This window comes from Bremia lactucae, linkage group LG14 (assembly GCF_004359215.1).
Source record: "Bremia lactucae strain SF5 linkage group LG14, whole genome shotgun sequence".
Lineage (NCBI taxonomy): Eukaryota > Oomycota > Peronosporomycetes > Peronosporales > Peronosporaceae > Bremia > Bremia lactucae.
In genome coordinates this window covers 1,716,669-1,731,896 of record NC_090623.1, presented here as the reverse complement: position 1 = coordinate 1,731,896, position 15,228 = coordinate 1,716,669, and positions in this window count along the sequence as shown.

The window sequence follows — 15,228 nt, the reverse complement described above, 5'->3', positions numbered from 1 at the left end:
AGCTCTTCATCCCGTGCCCCTATCCAACCTCTACCACTTCTCGCAGAATGTTGGCAGTCCGTATTCATGGACTTCGTCTACGGGTTTCCCGAAGACGATCACAAAAACAATTGAATTCTTGTTTTTGTAGACAGATTCAGCACGATGGAACATCTAGTTGCAGTACCAAAGTCGATCACGGCTCCGGAGTGTGCCCGTGTCTTAAAATCGACAAGGTATTCAAACTCCACGGTTTACGGCGGGGTTTTGGCAACCCGATCTCTCGGAACACGGCTGACAATGTCAACTTCTGATAATCCAGCTACAGATGGTCAGATGCAACGCGTAAATGCGTCCTCGAAAAAATACTTTGAAGTTACGCCTGATTGTTTCCGAATTGGACCGAGGTTATACCGATGGTCGAATTCGCCATCAATAATTCGGTGCATGCGTCTACAACGCATACACTGTGCTTCGCGAATGGCTTACGCCATCCACGCATACCCACCCAATTAGAGGGTTCCTTTCGTTTAAGGGGGGACTCGCACGAGCAAAGCTATTTCTGGCTCATGCTCATCACGCGTTGTAGTTGCTAACGACGCGAATGATGTCGATGTCAAAGAAATCGACTTCGAAGATAAGAAAGCCCTTAGGGCATTGCACACAAAGCGCACTGGGAAAGACAAAACAAATGAGTCAGCAGAAGGGTTTTTGCTGGGTCGAGAATCAGTAGTTCTTTTCGTGCAGGATATCATTGCTAACGCAGTGAACGTCAGCAACGGAACGCAGACAAACATTGGAAGAGCAAATGTTCTTTCGTTTAAAATTAATAATCTAGTACTACTGTCTACGGTAAACTTACCTAAGCGTGTGGTCACTAATGTGGGTAGTAGTAAGCTACTACCCAAGTTCATTGAGTCTTTCCGTGTACTGCATCGCAGAGGCAATGCGTACACAATAAGATTGCCACGTAGGATGCGAACTCATTCTGCGTTTACGTTGGTCGGCTCCGCCCGTACCATCAGTACGCGGTTTCTTTCGAGGACAGATCTGACCACCCTTTTCAATAATCCCTAAAATATTCTTGTGGTCACGACCAAATTTTTTTGTTGAATCTGTAGTTTCTCATGCCAGGTCCGAAGATCCTCGAAACCGCGATGTGCAGAATAAAGCTTATCACGAAGAGCGAGATATTTCCGTTCGTACTCCAACATGGAGTACGGACTCTTCGAAAGGTCTTCCAACAAATCTCTATAGCGAGCCTTCACCGTCTGCTCCAACGAGCGACGCTTACCGCGCTCGTGATCAAGTCCATCTTCCAACTTTTGGAGGTAGCGGTCGATCGTCGACCCTAGATTCGACACATGGGTCGGATCTAAATTTTCCTTCTCTGCCACAACCTTTGGTGGATTCCCACAGTGGTCAGCCTTTCCTTGTGAAACGTACTCAAAACCACCGTGATGTGAAGGGGCAGCGAACGAGTTATCTTGTTCGGTGGCGCGGTTATCCACCTTCACATGATAGCTGAGAGCCTCGTTTCCAGCTGGTTGTTGATATTGAGGGCCTCGTCCGTCTGTATGACGAGACCCATCCAATGGACCTTCTGACCCATCCAAAAAAACGCGCCCCTGGAGCTTGTAAATCGATTGCAAAACGTCATTCGCATCGTGCATCTCGATAGAGATGCGAGCCCTTCCCCAGGGCGAAGAAAAGGGAAAGACATCCCCTTTTACTCGTTTCGTTTGTCAACATAACACGATTATGGATCACCCCACGTGAGGTATGGAAGTCCTGCCTCACGTGACAACCGATGCAATTTAAACCTTGAACCGGTTAGAGTTCATTTCTCAAACTTAACGCGAATCGCGTTAAGGCTTTGAAGCCAGGCTTCGCGTCCAATGTCTTTGACATTGCGAATATACGCGTCCAGGCTTGCATCAACGAGATTTTATCTCGTTTGTTGTTGCCACTGTACCATCGATGCTTAAGAAAAGCATCGAAATGAAAATCTTTCTCAGCGCGAAAGTTCTTCGCACGGGATCAAGGCATGTAGCTTTGTCGCAATAAATTAGGATATTTATCCTGAGGAGTTGTCTCTCCAGACAAGCTATTGAGTAGCCGTTTGGGCAAAAGCCAAGGCTTCTTCTCAGGGCAAGACGAGACATTTTATTGTATACGCTCCGCTGAGTGGTACCCACTGTAGCGGGGGTACCCCAAGAACTTTTATTACGATGGCTTACGTCATCACCACGAACAGAAATATGTGCGGGTGACGACACGAGAGACGGTGCTGGCGATGAGGAATCATTCTCATCGTCGAAACTGAATATGCTATTGCGAATGCTAAAAAATAGCACATCTATCCGATTTTAGCCCCTCATTTGAAGGCTGTTCTGTTCTCTCCGAGTCGGCCGATTCGTCCGACTTGCATTTGTATTCAACCTCCAAAGAGGGGTCGCATTCGCGTGGTTACCCACTACGTGCACGCACAGCATTTAGAGTGGGGGAGGTCTGTCGCAAGAGACAATAATGCGTCACTCGCGGCTGCATGAACTGCAGCCTAAGGCTCCGCACTATTCGCACACCGCATGGACTTTTAACCTTGCGATAGAATTGAAAATGATGTCCTGACCAATCAACATCGTTTTTATAAGTGTTCTTATAGTGACCACTCTATTCGGTGACAGTCAGAGTGATTGTCTTTTTAAGGAGAAGTGATGTAACTGGGTGCATCGCTACATGAAATTAACACTTAAAGGTTGTTAATCAATATATTATCTAAAAGGTAGAGAATATTAAGAAATATTACTTTACAAAGTAATATTCGGAAAGTTTATCCATTGGTAGATTTAGGCCATTGTATTTACTTGCTCCGCGGTACAGTCAGCGCTGGACGCGCGCAAAGAGAGTGACAGATAAGACTTTTATTACATATTTATTATTAGTATATAAACAAGTTAGCATAAATAGATATAAAACGAGAAGAACTTAATTATATTTAATACAGTAATCTTTAACCCTTTTATATCAAGTGTTTTAAAGAGAGTCTTCCTCTCCACGTACAAGTGTTGGTGAAGTGACGTGAGGCACCACTCCCACTGAGGCAGAGCGAAGTGGACCTGTACTGAAGCAGTACAAGTCAGCAGTGCCCCGTTACAACTTTGCTCATATCAAACATCTCTTGTATTCCGCCTCCTAGATAAAGTACTCAGCGTTAATTCCTGGCGCTTGAGAATTCTCTGACCAATTCTGTAACGGGCTAAAGTTGCCCGAATGTTACACAATCCCCGTTAAGTACACTTGGTGTACTTAAGGGGATGGTCAATTACTTAAATTAAGTAATTAGACCCACCACTCGGGTGTGATTCACATTTGTGACCAGCTCATGTGTATGTGATGCACATAGGTGCATTCACATTAGGAGGGATGACGGCTAGCGTCATCCGTTGCGCGAGGTATCTAGAAAGATAAGCTAGCCATACATAATAGAATTATCCACACCGATGACATTTCTGATTGGTAAAAATAGGTACATAAATTTAATACGATTAGATTTATGTCATTCTGAAAGCTGCTTCCAACTTGGTAAGTGCGGTAAAAGTGTCGTCACGGGAGCGATAATCCGAGGAGCCGGATCACCGCTCCCGTGACGACACTTTTAAGTGCGTTGGGTGAGGTCTCTAAGGCGCCCACCACAACTACCTCACTGCACGCAAGAGAAGACGGTTTAACCGCGTCCTCGCTATGCTATGGTGTGTGTCTAAGTAGAGCGTTACCATAATAAGACGTGCCGCTTACACTTCGTAGCGCTTGATATCCTTCCCACGACCCGCATCTCTGCGTGTGTACGTGAGGATGAGCCTCAACATCGATTGGGCTCGTTTCCCCACCTCTCCGAGAATCATCGGGAGGTGGCAGGGCACTTGGCGCAGGGACTTGGTGAACAAGCCCTGGCCAAACTTTTGAGCAACATGTTTCTCAGTTGGAGAAGTTTGAGACATTCGTGCTCGGACAGCGAAGAGCCGTGTCCGTGGCACATAGCCATGCTGCGGCGGAGTCCGTCACTCAGACTCAGGATGAGCTGAGGCATGAGCAAGCTTGGAGCGAGGCTCTTATCAGGACTGTTAAGATGCTCTCTGCCGGCCGCATCAGCTGAGGCCCATTCGGATGGAACTGCAGCGAACACGAATGTTCACAAGCTGTTAGCTGTGGAGCAATGCGGTGTCGCGCATCTCATCACGGATGGTGTCGTACGCCATGTCGCATCTGCGTGGTAAGGCCTCAGAGTGGGCTTACTCGGCGCTTATGGCGGACAGAAAGGCGTTCCCTACATGGGCGATCTTAAAAAAAAACATTCGCGCCATGTACCAGCCGCCGAACAACGAAGTGTTGCTTCAGGCGCGCCTCTTTGGACCGCGACAGGCGAAGCGATCTCTGCAAGAGTATGTGCAAGAGATGCGCTCGCTGTCGGCGTCCATTACTGTAGGTCAGATCCCGGAGCACATTAAGGTGCCCATGTTTTTGAACGAACTACGGCATGGCCCATCGCAACAGGTCCTTTTCAGAAAGGTGCCATCGACGATGGAAAAGGCAATCCAAATTGCCTTAGTTGAGGAGCAATCCTACAGCTGTGTCTCGGCGATAGCTTGGTATAAGCCGTCGGCCGAGAGGTCAGATGCCACTCCCTTGAAGTTGGGCAATGCAGACGTGGTCTGTTTAAAATGCGGGCAAGCGCGGCCATATGATGGCTCTTTGCTATGCCAGGGTCCCTGTTGGGGCGAAGACGCCCAGCAAGAGGACTCCCTACCCAAAGGGCGACGGCAAGAACTTGCGTGCGAGATGCCTGAGTTCTGCATCAACGACTGAGGGGTCGGGAAATGCAGAAGTGCAGTAGGGTCGAAATGCCCTAATGATGCGGACTCTGAAGCTACCCCTAAGCTCAAAGTTGTACAATGATTCGCGCTTGCGCATCATGTATGAGTGCCCAAAGACCAACAAGTGGACATCGTGGACGTGAGACAACTTATCTTACAGCAAGTCACGACATTTACTGGCCATGCCAGTATCAATTCTTGCGCAAGTACATTCGTGCTTGCGAGGTATGTCAACGGGTGAAGCCCCGCCGTGTACCTCTTTAACCTCTCCCACTTCGGCAGAATGTTGGCAGTCCGTATCTATGGACTTCGTTTTCGGATTTCCCGAAGACGAACAGCATCAGCGACGACATCAAGTCGTCCTGGTTTATATTCTACGGAGAAATTATACGCCGCGAAGAAGGAAAGACACCTCGCCATTCTTTGCGAGTGGTGTGGGCTATTTACGGCCGTGCATAATGACGCATGGTCCGCATATACGTTGTACAATCTATCTCCTAGGAGGTAGATCCTAAATTTAGCCAATGCATATTTCATGGCAAGGAGTTCCTTGTCATGCACTGGGTAATTGCGTTCAGCTGGTTGCAGCTGACGCGATTGGTAACAGACGACGCGCTCCGCGCCATCTGTATCGTATTGCATTAACGCACAGCCGATTGCGAAATCGCTGGCGTCACAGACCACATGGAATGGTCTGTCTTGATCTGCAATCGCCAAGATAGGCGATTGCATCAAGCTTTGCTTGATATCTTCAAAGGAACGCTGACAATCAGCGTGCCATAACCATTCTCCGTCTTTTTTGAAGAGACGAGAGAGATGATCTGCCTTCTCAACATAATTGCGGGAGTTCTTGTGCAAGTACGCCGCTAGCCCAAGGAACTTTCTAAGTCCCTTGACATCGACTGGAAATGGCCAGTCGGTAATTGCCTTGATCTTTTCGGGATCAGGGCGCACGCCGTGTTTACCGACGATGCACCCAAGAAGTGTTTTTTCGCTTGCAGCGAATATGCACTTCTCGAGATTTGCGTGCAACATGTGCTTTTGCATAAATGTAAAAATCTGACGAACGTGATTTTTATGAACTTCCACGTCCGCCTTTCTGTCAATTGTCTGACTATGGACGAAAAAATCGTCAAAATAACTCGGTGCGAATTTTTGCACCGGACTCAACGGATTCGTTACGCATCTGTTGAAAGTTGCAGGAGCGTTACTAAGCTCCTGTGGCATTAATAGCTTTTTCCAAAGCATCCCACTGGGAGTGCTCACTGCTGTGTACGGGATGTCTTGTTCACGCATAAGGATCTGATAAAATTCATCCATCAGATCCATAGACGGAAAGATGGTACTCTTAGACATACCATCTATGATTACGTCTTTTCTAGGTATCGGCGTTTGAGCCGGTACCGTTGCAGCATTCAGTTTATTAAATGCGTGCACTATCCGCCACCCTCCTGTCGCCTTCGGCACACAGAAGGTTGGAGAGCTATGTGGGGAGGTTGACCTCCTTTCATGGCCCGCTTTTACGCGACCGGTAAAGAATTTATCGATCGCAAGTACTTCTTCACGTGGCAGTGGCCACTGCTTCACTGACACAGTACTTCGAGCCCGGTTTGAGCTCGATCTAATGTCGAGTGCCTTAATCCATAGGCAACTCGCATGGAACTATCTAGGGAATACAAGGACTCGCTCGAGCAAAAAAAAAGTTTAGCTCTTGCTCATCACGCATTAGCACTAAGGTCAATGCGAAAGATACTAATGTTGATTTAATTTACATTGAGGTGGACAAACTCAGTAATAACAATAATGTTATTACTGACTTTAATAACGATGCTGAAAGACTTAACATCAAAAAGAAAATTATTAATGAGAACGATAATACTCTTAATAACGAATAGATTTAAATACCGCAGTGCGAGCCGGTCGCACTGAAAACAAAAAAAGAGATAGCAGGTAATTTTTTTTGGCTTGAGAAGCATGGGTCCGTCTTGTACAGGAGTCCATCGCTGATGCGGTGGACCAACAGAAACGGAAGACAACATACCATCAATTAATTCTAATAACCCAGTCGTACTGTCTACGGTTGACCTTCTGAAACATGTCGTGATGAAGGCAGTGATAAATTACTGCCCAGGTATATTGGGCCGTTTTGTGTTCTACATCGCTGCCTCGTGGTATGCGTGCGCGCATCCTACGTTTTATGTTGGGTATCTATGGGTACGAGGCTTCTTCCAATTCCGGGTTACACCGGAACGGTCGAGGGCATCGCCAAAGCCTGATGGTTTCGAGCCAAAGCCTTGTTGTCTCGGAACATAGTCTGATTCTCTTGAACCAGACGATCCACTCTTTCCTTCAAGGAAGAGATCTTCTGACGAGCTGTCACCAGCTCGTTTTGAAGGGACTGACATGTCCTCTTGTTCGCCATTTGTTCAGTCGCAACCTGCGCACAATTTTTCATATGGTCACGAAACACATTGTCGACAGTCACCGCTAACTCGCTGCGATGGGCTCGCTCGTGATCAAGATCCTCCTTTAGATAATAAGAGGAGTGGTCCAATCACGATGTTGATTCGGGCTCGTCAAATGAGTCGATCCCGATTCCCCCCCCTCCACATCCGTTGACAAATTCGAGTGATGAGAAGCATTTTCATGTTGAAAGCTTCTTGAACCGCCGTGAGGTAAAGGGGGTTCGAACGAGTCATCTCGTTCGTTGGCGAGGGTATCCACCCTCGCATGATAGTTAGGAACCTCGTTCCCAACTGATGTTGGACGGGTCTCGTCTTGCAGTACGATGAGAACATCCGCCTCGACAGAGAGTCCATCAAGAACGAACGTTTCCCGCGCTCGTAATAGTATTGAAGGTTCTCAATCCCTTGATGCATCTTGTTAGATGAGCGTCCTCAAATGAGAATCTTTAAGGGAATATTTCTTTGCTCTCTACCTCAAGCTTTGGGGTACATGCTTCTTTAGAGGCATGACCTGCCCCTTTAAAACAGCATTGACATGAGTCCCCCCACGAAAGGCAAGGAATTCCTGCCTGTCTAGACAAACGTTGTAGCTTATAGTGTGCACCGACTACGGTCCGTTTCTCGAACCGTTCACGGAGAGCATTTAGCTTGTCAGGCCTATGTTTTGCATATTGAGCACAAAGGCTGTCCAAGCTTGGAGCAAAGGTTTGCATCCTTCCCCCGCATAGAAGAGTACTACCGATGCCGATAAAGAATTCCGTCTCATTCTCACCAGTGAAGCCTGGCTGAGTCAAATAACGGAATGTGATATCGATCGTTGTCATACCAGACCAACGAATTAGGTTATTCTTCGAGGGGAAACTATGTCTATTTTCAGGAGCGAGCCGCAACGTTTTGCGATTCCTCTCTTGATGGCGCATGTTAACGTTAACTTGGCCCTTGAAGCAATCCCTAGAATCACTCCTTTCCTGGCGTATGCAAACTAGCACCACCAGTAACACTCTTCCCTACAGATCACTTAGTTTCTAGTGACGTATACTTAGTCACCAGAGTGATCATCGCCCACGAAGTCACCATCCGATGACTCCCCACCAAACTCGTCATCACCTCTTAGGTTGTCACATTAGAAACCAAAGGTTTAACGGACTCGTCCTTAGGTGATCCGGCGGCATTTACAGTAGCCACTGAGTCGGGCGGTGCCGGTGACTTGGTCCAGTCACCTACAATTGGTGTAGCAGGTGACTTGTCACCGTCACCTGCAATTATATTATCAGATGACATATCTCAGTCACCTTCAATTGGGGTAGGAGGTTACGTATTCCACACAGTCGACGCATTAGCGTCTACTTAAACATTTGCAATACTAACAGCTGCACTAATCCGTGCAGCTGCCAGCTTTGCGGCCTCACGGGCCACGCGCACAGACTTGTTTGTCGCCATGTTGATCTCGGTCAAAATCAATAAGGCAAATAATAACGGTATTTTGATTAAAATCAATAATGCAAAATTACACGGAAAGACATAATAGTATTTCCGGTCACCCTACATCAGTCGCAATAGTGACTGTTAGTTAAGGTGGGGTGATGAAATGGGGTGTCTCGTTTCATAGGTATTATTTCCTATAAGAGGAAATAAACAAAGAAATACGAAATTATATCTTCATTAATTTTAACTTAAATAGTACTCATATTACCAAATTTGGTAATTGATACAATAAAACATTAGGTCTATTGATCGGTTGATTTAAGTCTAAATCAGTCCAGTCAATCATTATAAGACAAGGATAGTGTGGATCGCAAGGACGCGACATCCTTAGTTAAATATTAATATAATACGTTCAGAAGTAGATAGATGATCGTTACTTAGGAAACTAAATACATTAATACAGCTTTACTATTCTCTATTGATAAGCCTTAGTCTAGACCTGTAAGCTAAAGACCCTAAGATCCATAGAAACCTTCCTCTGTAACTTTGTGTACGTGTAATTTCGAGGCATCTCACCTACATTGTAATCAGTGTAAGGTTAACTAGTACTGATCAGTACTATTGAAAGGTGCCCCGTTACACAAGTGGTGGGTCTAATTACTTCACTTGTGTGGGGCAACTTTCATTGCGAATAGGTGCGAATCCAGCGTGGGAAATGCGTCGTCTGTGTACGTGCTACATGTGATGCTCACTCACAGGCTTCACCACCGAGCTAAGAAGTTGTCATCACCACTTTTGTTGTTCTGTTAGGATCATGGCAGGGGTATGGCCATTTCCATATGTTTCGATCCAAACAAGGAGATTTTCTCTCTCTTGTCCTCATATGTCTCAACACTGACAACAAGAGGGCAAGCCTTAGGCTCCTGATCAGGTACAGGAATTTACCGAGTTGCATAAATGCTGCTAAGTGGTCCGATATAGAAAGATTCATGTTGCAGAAAGGCTTTAAGCCTTGCAACAAGAACCTTTGGGCCCTGAAAAGGATGTGATCTCTACGATCCAGCCCAAACAAATTTGTAAGGTTATCAAACGCTACGCGTTTCACCCCTAAAAGTTTGAGAAATGGATCTATGTCAGCAGACGCTCGGACTTATAAAGACTCAGGCGTAGATTGGCGAATCGGACTTAATTCATTAAGATTATACGAAAAACTAAACTTTAATTAAAATTTAAAATGTGGAACCTTACCTTAATTCCACCAGATCTCTATCTGGTGGCTACTACTCGTATTTCGTATCACCTACATAAAAATGGGATTGTTTTAGCCAATCAGAAGCCTTACTTATTGCGCTCCGCATATTTTTTTTCACGATAAAAAAACATCGTTTTGAATCGGGCTGGGTCAAGTTGATCTACTCTCCATATCCTTCTTTTTGACTTGTAAACAAGCGGGTCCTACGAATTATTATCAATCACAATACATTCTCTATATCACACTCAATTTCTACTTTCTTCCTTGTCAGGCTGTTCTACAATGCTTCCACCACACCACCCAATGCATCCTTTCCCAGCACAATGGCCCTGACGGATGCAGCTCGCGAATTCGCTCATGCAGAAGGATATGCTGTGTCTACCCTAAATTCCGACAAAAAGAAGATTATTTTGTAATGCGATCGACGTGGTACCTACCTGCAAAGGGCAGCAACATGACTTGAGTTGCCGCGAAACTCTGCGAGCCGATTGACTAATTGCCCGTTTCGTCTATCAGGGCGTCTACCAAGCGATAACAGCTTGCAACTGCGAACTTTTCATAGGGAACATAATCATGAACCTTCAGACAACATAAGTAGTCATCCGACTGCCTGACGCTTTCAATCAGAGCAAAATTTGTTAGTACAAAAACTTCTTAAGGCTGGGATTGCGCCGAAAGAAATTGTCACAACCCTACGCCAAATAGATCCCAGCACAAAAGCAATAGGAAGGACAATCTACAACGAGCGCCAGCGGTGCGAGCAGAAGAGCTTCGCAATCGTACACCACTGGACGCTCTATTTGACATTCTGCATCATGCAGAGTGGGTTTATAGGTGTGAAAGATGATTATCATCATCTTTTCACACCTATTCTATGCCAGCCAAAAATCTGTGGAACTCCTTTACAGACATCCATACGCTTTGGTGGCGGACTGCACCTAGATAGGTGCAGTCCACCACCAAAGCGTAAGGATATCTGTGATCGATTCATAATGCCGGATCCTCCATATCACTGGTGTCACAAGCTTCAACACTTCCTCCCAATTGCTATTGCTTTCATCAGGCATGAACGTGAAGCGGACTACCTTTGGGCTCTCGATCAACTGCCACAGACAATCACAACAGACCGAGAATTTGCCCTAAAGAATGCCCTGAAATAACATTTCCCACCTCAACCCATCTTCTATGCGTTTAACATATTTAAAAAAACGCTCTAGCAAATTGTCGTAAGTTTTTTGGACCTGGGGATGACTGGAATAAATTCGTGAAGAGTCGGACAGATGTAATCTATTCGAAATCAGAGGAAGTGTAAATCAATCTCATGATAAGCATGCACTCAACATATACTGCACTGCCTAACATGCTGGCCTATCCGGATACCACCTGTCTGACACATAAAAATTAATTTATTTACGCATACACCAGGAATTGCATGCATTTTGGCCACGTCACATCATCGAGAGCTGAAGGGCTTCATCATATGTTAAAGAGCTACATAAGTGTTCCGGAAAAAACTTGGGTGATGTACAAACTCGCGTAGCTCATGCTGCTTAAGCCCAGATTGAAAATCTTGGTGTTTAGCTGTCGTAGGAGCGAATGCAAGTCATGCACAAACACAGAAAATCCCTTTCTTTGCTGTAGTGCGCCGCATTTCAATATACGCACTAGGAAAATGCTTTGAGCTATGAGTTATCTGAAGATCCTACCAATGCCACCATAACCTGTTCAGTTGCGTGTAATTCAAGAATGGAATACCCTGTCAGCATCAAATAATCTGCTTTTCTAAGAAGTGGCCGCCCTCTCACTGTTAAGAGTTTCCACCATTAATGGCGCTTGGATGCAGCTGCGCCTGCAGCCATGCCTGAAGTGGGTAGACAAAATGTTGCCACCATATTAGAGGCTGTCAAAGAACGTTACAACATGGTGGAGTATCGCCATCAAGAAACCATTATGGGAACAGCTACGATAAATTGCAGTCTGGATGATATGGCTCCAAGAATTCTGTCCCTTAGCGTACTCGTGGTCGCTCAACTGGATCTAGACCGTCACAAAAAATAATAATGTGCATCAATCATCAAGGCAACGAGATCCATCTGAATTTGAGTTTGTTCAAGTAGCGGATTGCTCGAAACTTTGCATACAATCAGGTCAAAATGCACGCAGGTGCCCCATCGCTCAATCTCTGGCTCTTTTAAATAAGTCCTTTTATCCATCTGAATTTGAGATTGTATAAGCAGCAATTCGTTGAAGACTTTGCAGTATTTGCAGGAATAAGGGTCACAATGCACGCAGGTGCCCTTAACGCCGAATATCTGGCTCTTAAATAAGTATTTTTTATCCACTTCATCAACTTGCCATTCCACCCCAGCATTTGTTATTTCCACCCGTCATTATTTTTTCCACCCGTCATTATTTTTTCCACCCCTTATTTGTCTTTTTCCGCCCATATAAATAAATATGCGAAGCGTTATACATAATGCTTCTGATTGGCTAATCGGAATCAAGTTGGCAGCGACGGTATTTTTTTGCATGGGGTGGAAATAACGAAATGGTGGGGTGGAAATAACATTCCCCTTTATTTATTATCTAAGTTCTTAATAGCAAAAGGTGTGTTGTGAATTGTACACTTCAACCGAAGTATGCCCCATTACAATTTTATATTCCGTTGCATGGTTGCTACTCTGGCAAATTGCAGTGCACAATTTCGATTTGGCACAGCCATAAAAAATATGGTTTTCGGCACTTCATATGGTACGGATTCTTTATTCGATCAGGAGAATGATACTATGAATTCTGTAGGCTCTTATTTCCTCGATTTTTCGTTCCAAGTTGCTTAATTCTTCATGGAAGGTCCTGTCGCTGCGGATGCGCTCTTTGAGCAATAGTAATCAGGCAGCAAATAATAGGTGGGCGCGAGTGGGCTTTAATATATGCCCCGTCATGATTATTTAGTCCCCTTAAAAGTCTTGGCCCGCAAACGCTTGATTACTTACGCCATGAGCTATTTAGTGCTTGTACGTGCGCAAATAGCCCATGCTTTAGTAGGGTTGGCAATTGAGACCGTGAATGAGTCTAGCTAGTATCATGCATCTTTTTGTGAAGATGCTCAGACTTGGAAAATGATTTTTATGACACTATCGCGTTAGAAGCTCAGCTATTTAAAATGAGACTTGTCGAACGCAAATCGTGTATAAGATTTATAAAAAGCCTTCCCATCTGGGAGGTTACCGGCATGACTCTTCCGTCTCGTGGAACAAGACGAGTATATTTTCACCGACCTTTCGACGGGCGTGTACACGTCGATAGCGGCGAGTATGCTAACATCATACGTTTCAATTGAGAAATATTAAATAACAATACTCAGATTTGTGACTATTTTTGAATAACGACTACAGTATAACCTGTCTAAATTAATAATGTTGGGACGCCCTTTCCTGATAAATTTAAAAAGTTTAGAATTTTAGACAGGTGTAGTATCCCACAGATAAATTAATTATTTCGCTTTTTTGGAGGGATGTGGTTATAAAAGAAAGGCCTCTCCCACAATCCCCAAGAAGAACTCAGCAGCGCATCAACAATGCCTCTGGGAGGAGCACGCCACAATGACGGACGATGTCCGTGTGGCTCTCTGCAAACATTACACATAGAATCCCGCACTGATCTAGGCACAGCTTGTCAATTGACTTCAGGACAAATATCAGCTGGGGGTCAGCCAGGCGACGGTCTCCAGCACGCCGAAGAAGAAGGCAGACCATCTTCGACTTTCAGAAGACAGCAGTAATGTATTCACTGATGGAATCAGCTCTGCTGGCTTGGTTTAATGCCCATTCGGATCGTATCAGTCTTAGCGGAGACGTTGCCCGTGAACATGCAGAGCGGATTTTGGACCTTCTTTGTCCAGGACATGAACTATTTCAGCTTTCCAACGGATGGCTGGAATCCTATATAGCTCTGAATGGAATCCGCGCCTATCGCAGTTCGGAGAGAGCGGCGCGATGGACATGGTTGATGAGGAGGATGCGCTTTCTCCCTTATGCGAGGTCCTCAATTAGTATAAATGGAAGAATATCTACAACATGGGTGAGACTGGCTTGTTCTATCGGATGCAGGTAAGCACTCTGCGAAGGACACCAAATTTTGTTATCTGGTGGCTAATGCAACTCTTCTGTTTCAAGCTGACACTTCGCTTGCAACAGGGAGCTGAAGGGGTGAAAGCAAACAAGGAATAAATGTGACTGTCTACTGCAATGGTGATGGGTCCGACAGAGGCCCCTATGGATCATTGGCACTACGCCACTTCTCGCTGCTCCCGCCATGTCAATCTCCAGAACCTTGGCTATCAGTATCGCAGCAACAAGAAGGCCTAGATAACACAAATTATCATCTTGGAGTGACTGAGGGACTTCGATGGGAGAATGGCAAACCGCAAGGTGCTGCTGATCCTGGACAACTGCAGTGCACACGTCCTGCTTGCTGATCTGTCGCAGCGAATCGCAATTCGCAACACGACAATCTACTATATTTCGCCCAACATGACGTCGAAGCTTCAGCCGTGCGACCAGGGTATCCTACGCAACCTCAAAGCCTACTAGGCGCAGCTTCTCCCGTATGCTCCTTCAGGATCTCGACAATGGTGTCGTTGAGCCGGCAAAGATAAACATCTTTCATGCTATCTAGGTGTCAGTCTCAACTTGGTCTAACGATGTCCGCATTGAGACCATCCATAACTGTTACCGGCATTGCAACATCCGGTCAGAACCAGCTGATGCTGCACCAGTCCTAGAGGAGCAGTGCCTTGACAATGAAGTCATGGTGGAGATGGAACATCAGATTAGACGCTTCAGGTATCCTATCGTGATGAACATCCGCAACCTGCTAGACTATCCTACCGAGCGGATCACATCATACATTCCAGACGTGGATGAAATCATTGAGGACCACCTCCCGACTCAGCCTGAGGACGAGCAGGAATCGCTGTCGTAGATGCTCAGAAAGCACTCGAGTTGCTTGAGACAATCTGGCTGCAACAGGATGGCGGCGCGCTGGGTTTTCTCAAGTCCGTACAGCAGATGAAGGACAGCGTTGGAGCAATCCGCACAAACCAAATCGCTCAGCCTGACATACTGTAACGGGGCACTACGACTTGAACTGCTTCAGTACAAGTCCATTTCGCACTGCCTCAGTTGCAAGTGGTGCCCTACATTATTTCACGTACACTAGTACGTGCAGAGGA